General features: G+C 53.3%; 1 long non-coding RNA gene across 1 annotated transcript; it reads right to left on the bottom strand.

Annotated features, from left to right (window-relative positions):
* Positions 1-256: 256 nt before the first annotated feature.
* On the bottom strand, positions 257-7,528 carry LOC108177599 (uncharacterized). Its single transcript, XR_001794347.3, has 3 exons — positions 7,081-7,528; positions 4,271-4,481; positions 257-2,502 (listed from the first exon to the last, which is right to left on the bottom strand). It is a non-coding gene; the product is annotated as an uncharacterized lncRNA (long non-coding RNA).
* Between the last annotated feature and the right edge of the window lie 11,621 nt (positions 7,529-19,149).

Here is a 19,149-nt window from a genome sequence, read left to right on the forward strand (position 1 = left end):
AAAAATCCTCAAAAAATACCAAACCCAGCAATACATAAAAGAAAAGATAAATTATATACACGTAGGATTGATCCCAGCAATCAAGGTTGGCTTAACATCCAAAAATCAATTAATTATAATCAATAGAATATCAATAGAATAAAAAAATCATGTAATCATCTCAATACATGTAGGGAAAGTATTAACAAATTAACAAATTCAGCACTTTTTTTAGATTTTATTTATTTATTTGAGAGGAAGAGTTATAGACAGAGGGAGAGAGAGAGAGAGCGGTCTTCCATCCGCTGGTTCACTCCCCAATTGGCCACAATGGCCGGAGCTGCACCAATCCGAAGCCAGGAGCCAGGAGCTTCTTCCAGGTCTCTCACACAGGCGCAGGGGCTCAAGGACTTGGGACATCTTCTACTGCTTTCCCGAGCCACAGCAGAGAGCTAGATTGGAAGAGAAATAGCCTGGACTCAAACCGGTGCCCATATGGGATGCTGGTGCAGCAGGTGGAGGATTAACCTACTGCATCACAGCGCTGGTCCCCAGCACTTTTTTATGATAGGCAAAAAAAAACACTCAAACCAGGAACAGAAGTTAACTCAATCTCAGAAGGAACTTGTACAAAAGCTCGCAACTAACATGGCTGTAAGTTACAAACAGCTGAACACTAGCCCTGCAGCTCCGGAAGAGGACACCAGGGCTGGCCCTGGGGTGCAGTGTGTTAAGCAGAACGCAAGTTCAAGTCCCGGCTGCTCCAGCTCAGAGCCTGTTACTACAGCTGTGTTAACAGAGCTGTGTGTGCGTGTGTGTGCACATGTGTGTGTGTGTCTGGCAATGTCTTTCAAATAAAAAAATCTTTACTAAAAAAGTAAAATAATTCCATTCCCAACATTAAACAGAATCAAATATTTATAAATAAACAACAAAAAAATGGCAAACGTACACACTGCATATTATTAAATACAGTTGTAAAGACGAATTGTTAAAGATAGCTAAACAAGCAGAAAATGTCCTATATTCATAGATTATAATGCACCCAACACTGACCTACAGATTCGGTGCAATGCCTATCAGAATCTGACCTGATGTCTTTGAGAAATGAAAATTTAGAAGCTAATTTTCTTTTCGTTTTTAGAATTTACAGGGAGAGAGAGAGAGAGAGAGAGAGAGGGAGAGAAAGAGTTCCTCCATCCGCTGATTCACTCGGCTGCAATGGCCAGGGCTGGGCTGAAGCCAGGAGTTTCATCCGGGTCTCCCATGTGGGAAGCAGGGGCCCAAATACTTAGGCCATCTTCCCCCGCTTTCCCAGGTGCATTGGCAGGGAGTTGGATCAGAAGTGGGGCAGCCGAGACTCGAACTGGCGCAAATGGGATGCTGGCTTTACCCACAACGCCACAACACGGGAAGTCATGTGGAATATCGAGGAACCCAAAATAGCAAAACAATCCTGGAAAAGAGAGTAACAAAAAGAGTCACACTTCCTGATTTCAAAACATACTGCAAAGGAATGTTAATGAAGACAAGCACACAGCCTACCCCACAATGGGACGGCACTGAGCCCATACATCTGTGGACAAGTGTTTCCCACAAAGGTGCCAAGGCTAATCCCTGGGAGGCAGTCTTTTTTTTTTTTTTTTAATAATTATTCTATTTATTTGAAAGACAGAGTTACAGAGACAGGTAGAGCCAGACAGAGAGGTCTTCCATTCCACTGGTTCACTCCCCAGATGGCTGCAACGGCCAGAGCTGTGCCGATCCGAAGCCAGGAGCCAGGAGTTTCTTACAGGTCTCCCACACGGGTGGAGGGGCCCAAGGACTTTGGCCATCTTCTATTGCTTTCTCAGGCCACAGCAGAGAGCTGGATCAGAAGAGGAGCAGCCGGGACTCGAACTGGTGCCCATATGGGATGCTGGTGTTACAGGCTGGGGTTTTAACCCACTGCGCCACAGTGCCGGCCCTGGGAGGCAGTCTTTTCAACAAATGGTGCTGGTCAGCTGGATATCCACATGCAGAAGAATGAAGTTGACCATACCTCACACCATATATAAAAACCAACTCAAAGTGGGTGAACGACCCAAACCCAAAGCTGTGGAATTCTTAAAAGACACCATGGAGGGAAATCTTCGTGGCCTGAGATTTTTACAAACCTGTTTTAATATGACACCAAAAGCACAAACAACAAAAGAAAAAAATTAATTGCATTTCATCAAAATTTAAAATTTTTGTGCCTCAAAGCATAACATCAAGAAAGTGAAAGATAATCTATAGAATGGGAGAAAAATGTGTGTAAATCATGTGCCTGATAAGGGACTTGTACTTAGAATGAAGAATTCTTACAAATTGATAGCAAAAGGTAATAACCAAATTCATAAGTGGGCTAAGGATCAGATCAACATTTCTCCAAGGAAGATGTACAAGAGGCCAATACATACATGAGAACGTGTGTAACACTCCTAACTATTAGGGAAATGCAGATCAATGATGGATCACTTCACATCCATGAAGATGGATAATCTAAAAAAAAAAAAAAGGAAAATGACCAGGTAGGTAGGTGAGGATGTGGAAAAAACCAATATTCTGCGTATTGCTGATGAGATTGCAAAATGGTGAAGCTGCTGTGGAAAACAATTGGGTAATGTCTCCAAAACTTAAACACGAAATTACTGCATGATCCAGTAATTCCACTTCTGGATATACACCCAAAAGAATTAAAAGCAGAGATTCCAACAGGTGTTTGCACACCCTTGTTCATAGTAGCACTGTTCATAGTAGCCGAAAGAAAGTCATCAAGGAGTCCATGATGTGTGAACAAGGAGCCAAAATGTGATGTAGACTACAGGATGGATGGATGGATGGATAGATAGGTAGATAGATAGATAGATAGATAGATAGATAGATAGATAGATATAGGTAGGTAGGTAGGTAGGTAGGTAGATAAGTAATAGAGTAGACAAAATGTGATACAGATAATAGAGGATAGATAGACATGTATAGGTGGATAGACTGATGGATTGATCAAGATAAGTATAGATGATAGAGAAAGTAGACAAAATGTGATACAGATGATAGAAAGATGATGATAATAGTTGGATAGACTGATAAAATACATAGATAGATAGATAGACAGACAGACAGACAGACAGACGGATGGAGATCCATTCCTTGGAGAGAGTCCCTTTCTTTGACATTCACACTGGAATGAATATATATATATGATGGACTATTACTGAACCTTTTTTTAATTAATTTATTTATTTGAAAGGCATGGCCAGTACTGTGGCTCACTAGGCTAATCCTCCACCTGCAGCACCGGCACCCCCAGTTCTAGTCCTGGTTGGGGAGCCAGATTCTGTCCCGGTTGCTCCTCTTCCAGTCCAGCTCTCTGCTGTGGCCCAGGAGGGCAGTAGAGGATGGCCCAAGTCCTTGGGCCCTGCACCCCATGGGAGACCAGGAGAAGTACCTGGCTCCTGGCTTCATATCAGCGCGGTGCGCCGGCCGTGGCGGCCATTTTGGGGGGTGAACCAATGGAAAAGGAAGACCTTTCTCTCTGTCTCTCTCTCTCACTGTCTAACTGCCTGTCAAAAAAACAAAACAAAACAAAACAAAAAAAAAAAAAGGCAGAGTTACACAGAGAGAGGAGAAGCAGAGAGAGAAATGTCTTCTATCCGGTCATCCGGTGGTTCACTCCCCAGTTGGCCACAATGGCCAGAGCTGGGCTGGTCCAAAGCCAAGAGCCAGGAGCTTCTTCCGGATCTCCCGCATGGGTGCAGGGGCCCAAGGACTTGGGCCATCTTCTACTGTTTCCCCAGGCCACAGCAGAGAGCTGGATCAGAAGTGGAGCAGCCAGGGCTCAAACCAGCATCCATATGGGATGCCAGCACTGCAGGCGGTGGCCCCTTATTACTGAACCACATTAGTTAGGCCGGAATTTCCACTCCCATGCCCTGGTCTAAACCTTATCATTTCCCAAGATCCCACCAGCCACCTTCGTCATGCTGGGAGTTTGAGATTCAGGATGTGAGTCTGGGGACACATCCAGTCCTTAACAAAAGGGAACAGGATGTGGAGAAAGGGGAGGTGACCCTACAGTGTCCCTACAGCCAGGGACAGACACCAACCAGAGAACGCTGGGTGAGCAAGGACTGAGTGGGGGCCTGGTGAGGAGGGGGGCTTCTCTCCCTCACAACTCTGTAGCAGCCAGGGATCCCGGGGTGCTCGCCCTGGACTTTCCCCCAATGATAGACAATGGGGAGGACCTCGCCCAGGTGTCTCCAGCCCCCACCTCTTCCACGCCTCCTGCAGGCCACAGAGCTGAGCTGCCTGTGTGAAGGTGACAGGTCCAGACGAGTTTCCCTTGAGCAGAGGCGGGCGGGCCTCGCCCCGGGAGGGTTACATCGAGTGACAGTTTCAGGGAGGGGCGTTCGTTGTTGGTTCTGCTTTCGTCTTGATAACTGCCATTTGCCTTTAATTCTCCATTTAAGAAACAGCTGGATCTGGGGGAGTTAATTATTGAACAGCATCAGCTTTTCAAAAGAAAAGTTTAAATAATTAAAAATACTCAGATCTCTCCTTCCATCCACGCCTAGGGTCTCAGGGCTGAGAGAAGCAAGAAAAAGTCCAGATAGAGAATTAAAAAAAAAAAAAAAAGTGAGCTAATTCCTCCACCCAGAGCACTGCCCCACCGACCCTGGACCTTCCCACCTGGGAATTCCTCCAGCCCTGGAGTTTGCCATGCACACTGGTCAGCGCCGGCTGCCTTAACAAACACACAGGCTGGGCAATTTCTTTCTTTCTTTCTTTCTTCCTTTCTTTCTTTCTTTCTTTTTTTTTTTTTTATTAGAGAGAGAGACAGAGAGAAAGGTCTTCCTTCCGTTGGTTCACCCCCGAGATGGCCGCTACGGTCGGCACTGCGCCGATCCGAAGCCAGGAGCCAGGTGCTTCTCCTGGTCTCCCATGGGGTGCAGGGCCCAAGCACTTGGGCCATCCTCCACTGCACTCCCAGGCCACAGCAGAGAGCTGGACTGGAAGAGGAACAACCAGGACAGAATCTGGCGCCTCAACTGGGACTAGAACCCGGTGTGCTGGCACCACAGGCAGAGGATTAGCCAAGTGAGCCGCAGCGCTAGCCATGGCTGGGCAATTTCAGTGACAGAAGTTCACTCCTGGGGGCCGGCGCTGCGGCTCACTAGGCTAATCCTCCGCCTAGTGGCGCCGGCACACCGGGTTCTAGTCCCGGTCGGGGCACCGGATTCTGTCCCGGTTGCCCCTCTTCCAGGCCAGCTCTCTGCTGTGGCCAGGGAGTGCAGTGGAGGATGGCCCAGGTGCTTGGGCCCTGCACCCCATGGGAGACCAGGAAAAGCACCTGGCTCCTGGCTCCTGCCATCGGATCAGCGTGGTGCGCCGGCCGCAGCACGCTGGCCGCGGCGGCCATTGGAGGGTGAACCAACGGCAAAGGAAGACCTTTCTCTCTGTCTCTCTCTCTCACTGTCCACTCTGCCTGTCAAAAAAAAAAAAAAAAAGAAGTTCACTCCTGGGACAACGCCCACATCCCACGTGGGCGCCGGTTCAAAACCCGGCTGCTCTGCTTCCAATGCAGCTCCCTGCTAATGCACCTGGGAAAGCAGCCCAAGATGTCCCAAGTCCTTGGGCCCCTGCACCCACGTGGGAGACCTGGATGGAGTTCCAGGATCCTGGCTCAGCCTGACCCATTCCAGGCTGTTGCAGCCATTTGGGGAGTGAACCAGCAGATGGAAGATCTCTCTGTCTCTCTCTCTGATGTTCTGATGTTTCTTTTTAGAAAGAATCCTGGGGCCGACGCCATGGCTCAATAGGCTAATCCTCCGCCTTGTGGCGCCAGCACACCGGGTTCTAGTCCCAGTCGGGGCGCCGGATTCTGTCCCGGTTGCCCCTCTTCCAGGCCAGCTCTCTGCTGTGGCCAGGGAGTGCAGTGGAGGATGGCCCAAGTGCTTGGGCCCTGCACCCCATGGCAGACCAGGAGAAGCACCTGGCTCCTGGCTTCAGATCAGTGCAATGCGCCGGCGGCAGCGCGCTGGCAGTGGCGGCCATTGGAGGGTGAACCAATGACAAAAGGAAGACCTTTCTCTCTGTCCCTCTCTCTCACTGTCCACTCTGCCTGTCAAAAAAATAAATAAATAAAATTTAAAAAGTAAAAAAAAAATAAAAAACATAGAAAGAATCCTGGGATTCCTGGGTCACGCTGACAAGCAGCCTCTGTGTGGCCCCTCACAGCGGTGGGTGGGTTCTATGCACTGGCGGGGAGCAGTGTCCCTGCCGAGTGCCAAGAGGCAGTACAAAAGCTCTGAGTTCTGTGGACGCCAGCATCTCGCCCCAGGAGGGGTCCATGGCCGCCGTCAGATTGTGCCTGCTCTATAGCTCCCGGCTGCCACCCCTCTTTCCGTCTTTCTGTCCCTTTAAGCACCATTCCCCCTTAGCGCATCCTCGCTGGCACAACCCAGGTTCGCCATCTAAGCCCTCTGTCACCCAAGAGAAGCCAGCGTGTTCCTGTCTCCAGAACTCTATCCACACTGTTTCTGCCAAACCACTCCTAGAGCTCAGCCCTGCTTATCCTGTGAGGTTGACGTCACCCTGCCGCTTCTCAAAGATTCCTGCCTGGCCTCCTAGTCCACAGGCACGCGCTGGCCCCGTGCCCGGGGCTATCTGGGCAGGAAGGGAGATGAGCACTCACGTGTGACGAGCATTGTGCCAGCAACCTTAATATTGGGAAAATTCTGGGAAGTCGGCACTGTGCCCGGTCACTGATGCTTGGAGCCAGCAGGCACAAGCCTCTGATGGACTACAGTCCAAACCTACGTCTCCTGTGCAGACCCAAGCCCATCCCAAGTTACCACCCGCCCCCCACCATCGTCTCCCACCCCTGTGAGCTCCCAGAGGGCAGAGTCGTCCCTGAGCCCACCCAGAAGCGCCATCATTCATCCCCACCAACCCCTCCAGGAAAATCAACCAACTGATGCGACCCCCAGCAGCCTGCGGCTCCTCCCACTGCAGGAAGCGAGGCTGCAGGACAGCCGTGCCTGCCGTGTGCGGGATTCTGACCCTGACCCTCACACTCACCAGATGTGGACGTGGAAGCCGCAGCTGCCTCTTCAGGTGACTGTGTCACTCTGCATTTCCTGTGCTCGTGGCAAACGTGGGAATTCATGACGACCGGCCAGCCCACCTGAGCAACATCCCGGGATTCCTCAGCATCACAAGCCCCAGCCTTTCTCGGAAGCCGTCTGGTGTAAAGGAGACATAAATAACGATTAAGACAACAAAGAAATAAATAGGTGAGGCCTGTCCTTCGGCAAATAGGCGCACGCATCATTAAGTAACCAGCTGGGCAGACGAGCCCGGAAAGAGCCACGCAGGGAAATGCCAAGTTCAGGTTTGCGCTGAGCGGGACGGGGTCTGTTTTCTGTTGCTATAACAACAAAACGCAGCGGCTGGGTAAACTGTTTATGTGGCCCATGGCTCTGGAGGCTGGGAAATCCTAAGTCTTTGCCTGGAGAAGGGTGGGGCCACAGAGCAGAGCGGGGCTGACTATGATCGGAGACCTCTCCCCTGACGACAGCATTAACCTGTTCACGAGATCACCTCTTACAGGTCCCTTAGCACCATCACAGGGACTATCAAGTTTCAACGTGATAGGGCCAGCGCTGTGGTGCAGCGGGTTAACGCCCTGGCCTGAAGCGCCAGCATCCCATATGGGCACCGGTTTGAGACCCAGCTGCTCCACTTCCGATCCAGCTCTCTGCTGTGGCCTGGGAAAGCAGTGGAAGATGACCCAGGTCCTTGAGCCCCTGCACCTGTGTGGGAGACCCGGAAGAAGCTCCTGGCTTCTGGCTTCGGATTGGCACAGCTCCGGCCATTGTGGCCATCTGGGGAGTGAACCAGCAGATGGAAGACCTCTCTCTTTCTCTCTCTCTCTCTCTCTCTCTCTCTCTCTCTATTCTTCTCCTCTCTCTGCGTAACTCTGACTTTCAAATAAATAAATAAATCTTTTTTAAAAAACAGTTTCAATGTGACTTTTAGAGGGGATCATTCAGACCAGAGTAGACACACTGCAAGTCGGACTCCTCTCTCTCTCTCTCTCTCTCTCTCTCTCTCTCTCTCTCTCTCTCTCTCTCGGTCTCCCCTGCCCCTGATTTCCAAACTCGCGGGAGGAAGGTGCTCAGAGCTTGGTGACAGCTGCAGGTTGTGGCTCTGGAGGGTCAGCAGTGGCTTCACTCACAGCCGTCTCAGCCTTGGGACCAGGCCAGCCTCAGGCCTCCCAATGCAGGTGGACGGTGACGACACTCAGAAATCGTCCCCTGCAGGTTCCCGTAGCGACAGGAGGAGCTGGACACGGCCCAGGGTTACTCTCTGTGGCAGCCCTGGGAAGCTAACCCTGCCCCCAGCAGCCATCAGCGTGCTGGGGGGACTTTGAGACCTCAGCCGCTAGACCTGTAGATGACACGGATGCAAAAAGAGGTTGGCGACTTTCACAAGAAGCGCTGAACACGAGTCGGACAGCAAAGGCTCCACACTGGACAAGACCACAGGCACAGGCTTGGGTCACAGTGGCAGCTCCGCTGAGCAGAGCACAGGGACGGGGAAGGTGTGCGGGCTGCAGCCGCTGCCCCACCTGCCTCTTCCTGGTGGCTGGGTGCTGTGCTCACAACGGGGAGCTCTCTGGAGCACCGCACTTGCACTTTGCGGGGCAGGTATTGGATTTCAGTAAACAGCTTCAAGGAACTGCCCTGGGGGCCGGCACTGTGGTGCAGTGGGCTAAGCCTCCGCCTTTGATGCCTGCATCCCATAAGGGCGCCAGTTTGAGTCCCGGCTGCTCCTCTTCCCATCCAGCACTGTAGCCCAGCCTTGGGAGGGAACAGCTATGCCTGCAGAATCCGCTTCCGCCACCTGCGACCTCCATGAGCATGGCCACTCCCCTCTCTCATTTCAGAGGGACTCCATGGCAGCCCACCGCTCCTCAGCGACACTGGAACTGCAGAGACAGGCACAAGCAGCAGCCGGTGGGCTCCGGGTGTGCCTCATACCCACAAGGCCTGGGCGAGGCCTCAGGCCGCGGGCTGCCCATCACTCTAATAGCCGTGAGCAAGTGTCCCGGGCGCTGATGTTCAACGCTGAAGTCCTAGCCCCTGGGGCCTCCGGTGCCCTTCTCCACGAATGGAGCCACTGTCAGGAGGTCACAGCGCAGTGGGGTGGGGCCTGGCCCGTCACGCCTGGTGTCCCTGTAAGAAGAGATGCGGACGCCAGCACACAGGGGGAGAAGGCGCTGTCTGCAGGCCGAGGAGAGAGGCCTCAGGGGAAGCCAGCCCCGCCGCCACCTTGACCTTGGTCTTGCTGCCCCGCCTCCACCTTGACCTTGGTCTTGCTGTCCCGCCTCCACCTTGATCTTGGTCTTGCTGTCCCGCCTCCACCTTGACCTTGGTCTTGCTGTCCCGCCTCCACCTTGATCTTGGTCTTGCTGTCCCCCACAGACGTGGGGGGGGGGGGGCGGATCAGACACGTAGGGGATTTCCTGAAGCACAGGCAGCACGTCACCACCATCCAGAAGTGTCGCCCACCACAGCTGCTTTTTCCAAAAATGAATCCTTGCCTGTAACCTTGTGGCGCTGGTGCCACATTCTGCCGGCCGCCAGAAGCCACTGGAATCGCTGGGAGCCAGGATCGCATCTGTAGCGGGTCCCCCCACCGGGCGGGCTCCTGGGTCGTGATCCTGAGTTGTCGGCATCCCTGTGGCTCCACACAGACGGGCCGGGGAAGGCTGCTCCCACCCTGGTCCCCGACTTGCGGCTCCATCACGAAGGCGGTCATTTTCAGCGTGGCTCCTTCTCACAGAGCTGTAGTTGGGCCCCGCACGAGTCGAGTGACCCCCAAACAGAGATGGAGCACAGCAGGTGCAGCTGCCAGAGATGTGTTTCCTCAGGCTGGCACGGAGCCTACGAGGGACACCCTGTGTCGGAACCCCGCTGAACCTGAACTTGAGGGACACGTGACCAGCGGCTCCGCGGGGTACACCTGCACGGGCATGGGCACCACACCTGGCTCCTCTCCTGACTCAGCCCGCTCCTCCTGCCTCACTCCCGCAGGCACAGTCTCTCCGTCCCTGTTGGTGTCGCTGCCACCTCGCACTTTCTTTAGGGCAAAGGCTGAGAAGGGAAACAAGAAAGAGAAAACACTTGGCGTTAGCGTGAGCATCAAAAGAACTCACTCCTGGGCCTTGGGACCCACGTTACCCCAGTAAGATCTCATCTGGTTCCATCTCCAAAGACTCAACACCCGGCCGGCGCCGCAGCTCAACAGGCTAATCCTCCGCCTTGCGGCGCCGGCACACCGGGTTCTAGTCCCGGTCAGGGCGCTGGATTCTGTCCCGGTTGCCCCTCTTCCAGGCCAGCTCTCTGCTGTGGCCCCAGAAGGCAGTGGAGGATGGCCCAAGTGCTTGGGCCCTGTACCCGCATGGGAGACCAGGAGAAGCACCTGGCTCCTGCCATCAGATCAGCGCGGTGCACCAGCCACGGCGGCCATTGGAGGGTGAACCAACAGCAAAGGAAGACCTTTCTCTCTGTCTCTCTCTCTGTCACTGTCCACTCTGCCTGTCAAAAAAAAAAAAAAAAAAAAAAAAAGACTCAACACCCAAACAAGGCACCAAGGCTTAAGACTTCAACAAAACTTGCTGTAGACAAAAGCCAGTCCACGCCACTGAGACTGGTGGGGCGCTCAGACCCCCACTCCCACCGCCGGGAATGAGCACGCACTTCTAGACGCTGGGCACCACCTTGGACACAGAATCCCTCAGATCCGTTCCGGCTCTAAGAATCTTGATTCCTAATTGTTTTTCAATAGGGCAGCTTCTTTTATTTTCATTTTCTTTTTATTTGAAAGACAGAGAGAGGAACAGAGAGATCTTGCATCCACTTGTTCACTGCCCAAATGCCCACAATAACTGGTCTGGGCTCCCCAAAGCCAGGGGCTAGGAGATCAATCTGCATCTCGCACACGGGTGGCAGGGACCCAAATACTTGAGCCATCACCTGCTGCCTCCCAGGGTGAGCATTAGCAGGAAGTTGGAGCAAGAAGCAGAGCTGGGTGTCTAACCCAGGCGCTCAGTATAGAATACAAGTATCTTAACCGCTGTACTAATCCCCACCCCCTTCTCCTGTATAAAGTTAGGCTGCCTCAACCCGTGACCGTGAACCGTGAACCAGGCTTGTTGCGAAATGTGCTCCTACACACAAGCGTGGCTCCCACACAGCGGAAGCTTCAGTGCTATTGGCTTCGAGAACACTTCCAGAACTCACCGTCTTTAGTAAACCCAGTATTACACCGGCGCCATGGCTCACTAATCCTCCGCCTTGCGGCGCCGGCACACCGGGTTCTAGTCCCTGTCGGGGCGCCAGATTCTGTCCCGGTTGCCCCTCTTCCAGGCCAGCTCTCTGCTGTGGCCCGGGAGTGCAGTGGAGGATGGCCCAAGTGCTTGGGCCCTGCACCCCATGGGAGACCAGGAGAAGCACCTGGCTCCTGCCATCGGATCAGCGCGGTGCGCCGGCCGCAGCGGCCATTGGAGGGTGAACCAACGGCAAAAGGAAGACCTTTCTCTCTCACTGTCCACTCTGCCTGTCAAAAAAAAAAAAACAAAAAAACAAAAAAACAAAAAAACAAAAAAAAAAAAAACAAAAAAAAAACAAAAACCAGTATCGCTCGTGATTAATTAGGCCGTTCAGGTTAACTGGCTGCCTCTCCCCACACCATGCTTTACCGAAGACATGGAGCCATTTATCCTGTTGGGCAAGACTTTGAAAAAAAAGACTGTTTGCCTCGCAGCTGCCCAGGCACTGAGCTAGACAGACCCCTGTCCCCATCCCCCTACTCACCAGCTTTGCCTTCAAACAGCTCCTGCTTGTCCCCAAAGATCAAATCGCTCCCACCAAAGAACACAGACTTCCCTCTCCCACTCGCCTGCAGAATCTTTAGGGACTGGCATTTGGCGAAGCAGCTGAGGTCACGCCTGGGACTGCCTGCGTCCCACATCACAGCGCCTGGTTCCAGCTCTGACTTTCTGTTTCCAATCAGCTTCCTGTTCACGTGCATCCTGGGAGCCCACAATGCCAGCTCAAGTCCTTAGGTCTATGCCACTCATGTGGAAGACAGGATTGAGTTTTAGGCTCCTGGCTTGGGCCTGGTCCAGCCCCATATGTTGTAGACATTTGGGGAGTGAGCCAGTGGATGAAAAGTATCTCTCTCTGGACCAGCGTTGTGGTACAGTGGGTTAAGCCACCGCCTGCAAGGCCGGCATCCCATATGAACTCTGGTTAGAGTCCGGGCTGCTTCACTTCTGATCCAGGTCCCTGCCAGTGCACCTGAGAAAGTAGCAGGAATCTTGGGCCCTGCTACCTACGTGGGAGACCCAAATGTGGTCCAAGCTCCTGGTTTCGGTCTGGCCCAGCCCCAAATGTTGCAACCATTTAAGAGTGAACCAGTGGATGGGAGCTCTCTTTCTTTCTCTGTCTCTCCACTTCTCTCTGTAACTCTGCCTTTCAAATAAATAAATGAGTCTTTTTATAAAAAAAAAAAATGATTATCAATGCCGGAGCTGTGGCGTAGTGGGTAAAGCCACTGCCTGCAGTGCCGGTATCCCATATGGGCACCGGTTCGAGTCCTGACTGCTCCACTTCCAATCCAGCTCTCTGCTATGGCCTGGGCAAGCAGTAGAAGATGCCCAACTCCTTGGGCCCCTGCACCCACGTGGGAGACCTGGAGGAGGTTCCAGGCTCCTGGCTTTGGATCGGCCCAGATCTGGCCAATGCAGCCATTTGGGGAATGAACCAGCAGATGGAAACACAACCTCTCTTTCTCTCTCTGCCTCTGTAATTCCGCCTTCCAAATAAATAAATAAATCTTTAAAAAGGAAAAAAAAAAGATTCTCACTCACTCTCTTTCCCTTTCAAATAAAAATGAAAATACATAATTTTTTAAAAGACTCTTTAGCTGTGCCAACACGCAAGTGTGCGTGTTTAACACACAGGGATGGACTCTCCAAAGATCACAAAACTTGTGTGGTGGGCCGGCGCCATGGCTCACTTGGCTAATCCTCCGCCTTGTGGTGCCAGCACACCAGGTTCTAGTCCCGGTCGGGGCACCAGATTCTGTCCTGGTTGCCCCTCTTCCAGGCCAGCTCTCTGCTGTGGCCAGGGAGTGCAGTGGAGGATGGCCCAAGTGCTTGGGCCCTGCATCCCATGGGAGACCAGGAGAAGCACCTGGCTCCTGCCATCAGATCAGCGCGCTGGCCACGGCGGCCATTGGAGGGTGAACCAATGGCAAAGGAAGACCTTTCTCTCTGTCTCTCTCTCTCACTGTCCACTCTGCCTGTCAAAAAAAATTTGTGTGGGATAGCACAGTGCTGCAGAGGGAACACGCGGGCCACAGGGAGCCGTGAGTGCATTCACAAGTGGTGAGGTCAAGACGCACAAGGCAGCGTCAGGAGGATTACGGAAGATGTTCTGAAACAAGGGTCCTCAGCCACGAGGCTCTGTAGCAAGGGCGGCGTGAGCCAGGGCTGGACAGGTGCACAGGCAGCTGAGGGGCAGGCGCCAGGTGGCAGCGGCTGGCGCCAGCTTGTGGCTCTGCAGAGGCTCCTGAGCGCAGTTCCCGTGATCGTCCACACGCACCTGCCCACTTCTCAGCTTCATCCCCACGTTAGCTCTGTCAGAGCATCACAAAAGTGACCACTTTTGGCCGCGCCGCGGCTCACTAGGCTAATCCTCTGCCTTGTGGCGCCAGCACACCGGGTTCTAGTCCCGGTCGGGGCGCCGGATTCTGTCCCGGTTGCTCCTCTTCCAGTCCAGCTCTCTGCTGTGGCCTGGGAAGGCAGTGGAGGATGGCCCAAGTGCTTGGGCCCTGCACCCCATGGGAGACCGGGAAAAGCACCTGGCTCCTGCCTTCGGATCAGCGCGGTGCGCCGGCTGCGTTGGCCATTGGAGGGTGAACCAACGGCAAAAGGAAGACCTTTCTCTCTGTCTCTCTCTCTCACTGTCCACTCTGCCTGTCAAAAAAAAGTGACCACTTTTATCCCGCCAACTTCCATGGTCAGCTGGCCATCAGGTTGAGCACGTCCACTCCCTGAGTGACCACTTTGAGGGCCAGCTCGTCGCGGGGCCCGATGTCAACCCCGTAGATGGCCAGGAGTCCCCTGGCACTCTGCCGTGACTCATCCCTGAGGGTGATGTGGCTAAGACACAGTAGAGGCTGGTGGGACAAACGCGGTTGATGATACCTCTCAAGGGTTCTAGAAGACGCTGTGTCTGGGGAGCTGTAGGAGAGGCCTCCCCAGTGCACCCCAAATATGCACCTTGTGTTGGGGCAGCGTGCAGCACGAAGATCTCCCTGAAAACAAATCAAAAAACCTCTTGGACCAGCTCGATCTTCTCGTTTTATTAGCGAATGTGCCCAGTGCCTCGCTCCGGCAGAGCGCTTGTTTGCGCCACACGATGATGGCCACGCTGTGATAATTTTGTGTGACACTGACCTTCTGCTGCCGTGCCTCTTCTGTAAGCACTCTCTCGACACTGATGAACTTCCAGGCTCCCCGTCGACCCCCGAGCAGCCGGAGAACATTGGACATAAGGCAGGAGCCTTGTCTCATTGCCGCTGGCTGCCATCGGCTTCCACCAAGAAGACAGATGCGGCCCCATCAACGCGATCGCACACTGGGGTATACAGTCTGCTTGCAAAGTCCTCAGACAACTCCATGGTGGGTAAAAGCTCTTCTCTCCTGTCTCGCTATCAGTACTGGCCGTCTATGCGTGCCTGGGCCCCAGGTCATGTGCACATGGGTAAGAGGTGCCCATTGTAGGAAGGGGACACACATAGGACCATGGTGTCTGACGCGCACGAAGACTGGCACCGTGCAAGCACATTAATGTCATTTGCTCTGTGCTTAAAATGAGATACTTTCCTGGTCAGGCGTCTCCTAAACTCTTGGTAGAAATTCCCCCACTGGGGCTAGTGTTGTGATGCAACAGGCTAAGTCACAGCTTGCGACTACAGCATCCTGTATTGGAGCATGGATTTAAGTCCCAGCTGCTCCGCTTCTGATCCATCTCCCTGCTAATGTGCCTGGGAAAGCAGCAGAGGGCCACCCGTGCAGGAGACCAGAAAGGAGTTCCAGGCTCCTGGACCAGCCCTGGCCATTGCCACAATTTTGGGAGTGAATCAGCAGATGGAAGCACTCTCTCTTGCTCTCTCTCTCTCTTGCTCTCTCTCTCTCCCCATCTCTCTCTGTCACTCAGCCTTTCAAGTAAACAAGTAAGTATTTAAAATAAATTCGTTCTACACTGAAAAATATATGTTTTCTGCTAAAAACAGGCAGGACAGGGGGTTAAGTCGGGAGCGCTCCCCACCAGGGGTCTCCTAGTGGGTTAAGTCGGGAGCGCTCCCCACCAGGGGTCTCCTAGTGGGTTAAGTCCGGAGCGCTCCCCACCAGGGGTCTCCCAGGCTCACTCATCAGTTGCTTAACATGAGCTACCCCGGCACATTGAAACAGGAGCTGTTTCTGTGTCATCAGAATCAGATCTAGAAAGGCGAAGGGACTCAGCGTGGGGGAGTTTCTGCCGTTGTCGGTCACCGTCTTCCTCGTTAGCCGCCACAGATGGTGGTGACAGGGGCTGTCGCCGGAGCTGACCGTCCCGGGTCACCTCACAACAACTTGATCATTTATTTCAAAGAAGATCCTGGGTTTTTAACTTCAGCTTTTAGTAGTCTCCGCGTCAGTCTCTCACACTGAACTCCCTGTAAGTGGCATTTAAAATTCGAAGAACAACTGACGCGTGTTAAACACACACACAACACACGCGTGCACACACACACACACACCTTTAGCAATACTTTATTTTAATTGACTATTCAACCAGCCTCTGGTAATATTTCAGACATCAAATTTCATGATTTCTTGTGGCAGCTATAATACAGGGCTATTCACATCAAATGTTAAACTTTGAGATTGTTAATCTGTGTCCCTAAAAGTGGTAATAAAATATATATTTGAGAGCAATTACCATTTCATTCAAGGGATCGTATTTTATGAAATACTTGCATCCCAAAGACTACAATTTACTTTTTTTACCGTTTCACTTAATGATCTGACATTTGCCATGTTCCATAATTAATTCCAGCGCTGTCTAAACCGGCTGTGATAAATATAACCTGTACTGCAGATGGTAATGTCACTTCCTGCGAACCCAGGGAGCTGCTGAGGGAGACTCACGTGGGGCAGGGGTTGTGCGGGGCGCGGCCCTGTGATCTGATCTGACTGTAGGCGTTGCTCGCGACTCAAGCTACAGAGACCGCAGGTGAAACGGTCAGGCAGCCCCGCGACGCCACAGGCAGCCCCTTGATCTGAAACGGAAGTGCTTCCTGGCTCCGCGTGAGATGTGTTCAGCCGGCAGCTCTGGCGCTTCCGTTTTCCCAGGGTGCTTCGTACTTACACCTAAGTATTTTTCAGAGCAGCTGAAAACCAGGAGAAAGTAGATTTAAGAGTGCTCAGGGGGCCGGCGCTGCGGCGTAGCCGGGAAAGCCGCCGCCTGCAGTGCTGGTATCTCATGTGGGCGCCGGTTCGAGTCCCGGCTGCTCCACTTCCAATCCAGCTCCCTGCTAACGGCCTGGGAAAGCAGCAGAAGACAGCCCGAGTGTTGGGCCGCTGCCATTCATGTGGGAGACCCAGAGGAGGCTCCTGGTTCCTGGCCATTGCTGCCATTTGAGGGGTGAACCAATGGATGACAGATCTCTCTCTGTCTCTTCCTCTTTGTCTCTGTAACTCTGCCTTTCAGAATAGATGTATAAATCCCTTTAAAAAACAATTTTTTAAAAAAAGGGAGCACACAGATGAGGGGGAAGATGTTTGTTGCTAGGCCACGCTTTTTCCCCCCTAGTTCCCAAATCTAGGCGACAGGCTCCTCTAACAGCTTCGGCTTCATTCACGCCTAAGCCGTCTACACCGCACGGCTGTCAGCAGGGAACGGCGAGGCTGGGTGTGCGGTGTGCGTGCTGTGGAGCCTTCCCACCCCAGAGGACGCACGGTTCTCACAGCTCCCCAGGGCCGGCTGGACGCCCAACTGTGGCTCTCACGGACGGCTGCTTTCCCTTCAAACAATACGCCCTTCAAGTGTGAGACTTGGTTCACAAAAGGGTAGCATCAATCAACGCGCTTGCACCAAAACTGGAGCCAGTCTGAGAACGATTTCTCGCCCTGGGTGGAGAACAGGTTTGGGGCCGTGGCTGTTCGGTGCCTGAGGGTAGAGAGAGGCACGGACGTGTGGACGGGGCACGGCGGGCGGCACCACATACGCTCCTGCAAAGCGTGCGATGTGGAAAAACGAGGCATGGATCTCACAGGTTTGGGGCGTGGAAATAAAGTCATCGTTGGAGTCCATTTCCCACACACTTGTGGAAGTCCTCCTACATTTTAAATTGGAAGTGGGGGTCACAGCGCAAAAGGGCGGACGGCTCTCCTCGCAATCGCTGTGCCTGCGCTCCGGCTTCCCTCTAATTCCTTCTGGGAGCTCGAGGTTGCCCCCTGGAGGCCACAACCATCTCCTTTTCCTAGGACAGCTGAGGCTGTCCCACACTGCTCGCTTTACTGCTGATTAGCGTTTGTCAGGAGAGATAGGGACAGGGACAGAGACAGACAGACAGAAATGGGGGGTGTCCTCCCCATTACCACTTACGGGGTGCAACGGGTGGTGGGACAGTTTAGCTAGCAGGTGCTGAAAATTAGCATCAGATTTTAATTTTTTTTTTCTATTAGCCCTGGGAAATACAAATGTCAGGTGCTACTTGACTCAAAGACGGGGAAACATTTGTGCTGTGTGAGTGTGGAGTAAAAACCCTGCCTTAGCCCGATGGTAGTGGAGCCCGGTTTACCACTTACAGCTGGGGTCTTGTGGATCCAGCCATGTCGGTCACGGGAGCAGATGGCAGCTGTTGGACAAGGAGCGGTCCCCATTCCTCAGTCACACTATCTTATTCCCTCAAGGGGATGGTGTGGGCACTCTCCGCCCTCTCCCCTTCCACTCAGTTGTAGCTCTGATTCCCTTGAGTATAATTCAAGTTCGTCTGACTCATTCCCTCCATTGTGTGGGGCAGAGTGAGTGCCTGTGCACGTGTGTCCGTGTGTGCCTATGTGGATGCATGTGCATACATGTGTGTGTCTGTGTGGATGTGTGTGTGCGGGTGTGAATGCATGTGTGTGTGCACCTGTGTGCCTGTGTGGATGCATGTGTGTGTGTGTGTGTGTGTGTGCATGAGCCGGGTCGCCTGAGCCCAGTCCTGTTTTCTTTTATGAAGGCGCCCTCCTGTGGCCACTGAAAATATGGCATCATAAAAAGCCGCCTCCACCCACAGTCAAGTGTGTTTATGCTGGTCTTGTTCCCCAGGATGTGAACCTCTCTCGGATGAATAAAAGCTCCCACTAAGCCACATAGACACGTGGTCTTACTTCATAAGAGATTTGATTGATGGATTTTAGCAGCAGGGATGCTTAGGTACTAAGACCTAAAATCCAAGAGCTGAGGGCGGTAAGGCCAGAGGTCGGCGTGGATATGGCGTCAGCGTCCAGGGGCTGCAGGAACCAGGGGCCAAAGCCGGGGTCTTGGAACACGGGGACGTCTTCCCACACAGTCCAAGGCCGAGGTGCGGCCAGGGCTGGCTGCCCCGCTTCTGCTCGCCTCGGTCCTTGTGTGGGCCTCCCTCTCTCTGTGGCTCCCCCTCTTTTCCCCTGTACGGACGCCCAGCACTGGAGTCAGAGCCCACCTGACACCCAGGATGCCCTCCTGGCCAGGCCTTAGCTTCATCACGCCCGCCAGGACCTTCTGCCCCAGAGTCACGGGCACAGGTTCCCGGGTCGGGACCGGGGGGCAGGGAAAGGGAGTGGCTGGGAGCGAGCAGAAAGGAGGAGCTGGCCTGGGGCTGCACCACTCCTGAATCTGAAATCCTTTGCCCAGGGGCCGGCGCTGTGGCATAGCGAGTAAAGCCGCCGCCTCAGTGCCAGCATCCCATTCGGACACCTGTTCGAGTCCTGGCTGCTCCACTTCCGATCCAGCTCTCTGCTGTGGCCTGGGAAAACAGTAGAAGATGGCCCAGGTCCTT

Source organism: Oryctolagus cuniculus, chromosome 7 (assembly GCF_964237555.1).
Source record: "Oryctolagus cuniculus chromosome 7, mOryCun1.1, whole genome shotgun sequence".
NCBI lineage: Eukaryota > Metazoa > Chordata > Mammalia > Lagomorpha > Leporidae > Oryctolagus > Oryctolagus cuniculus.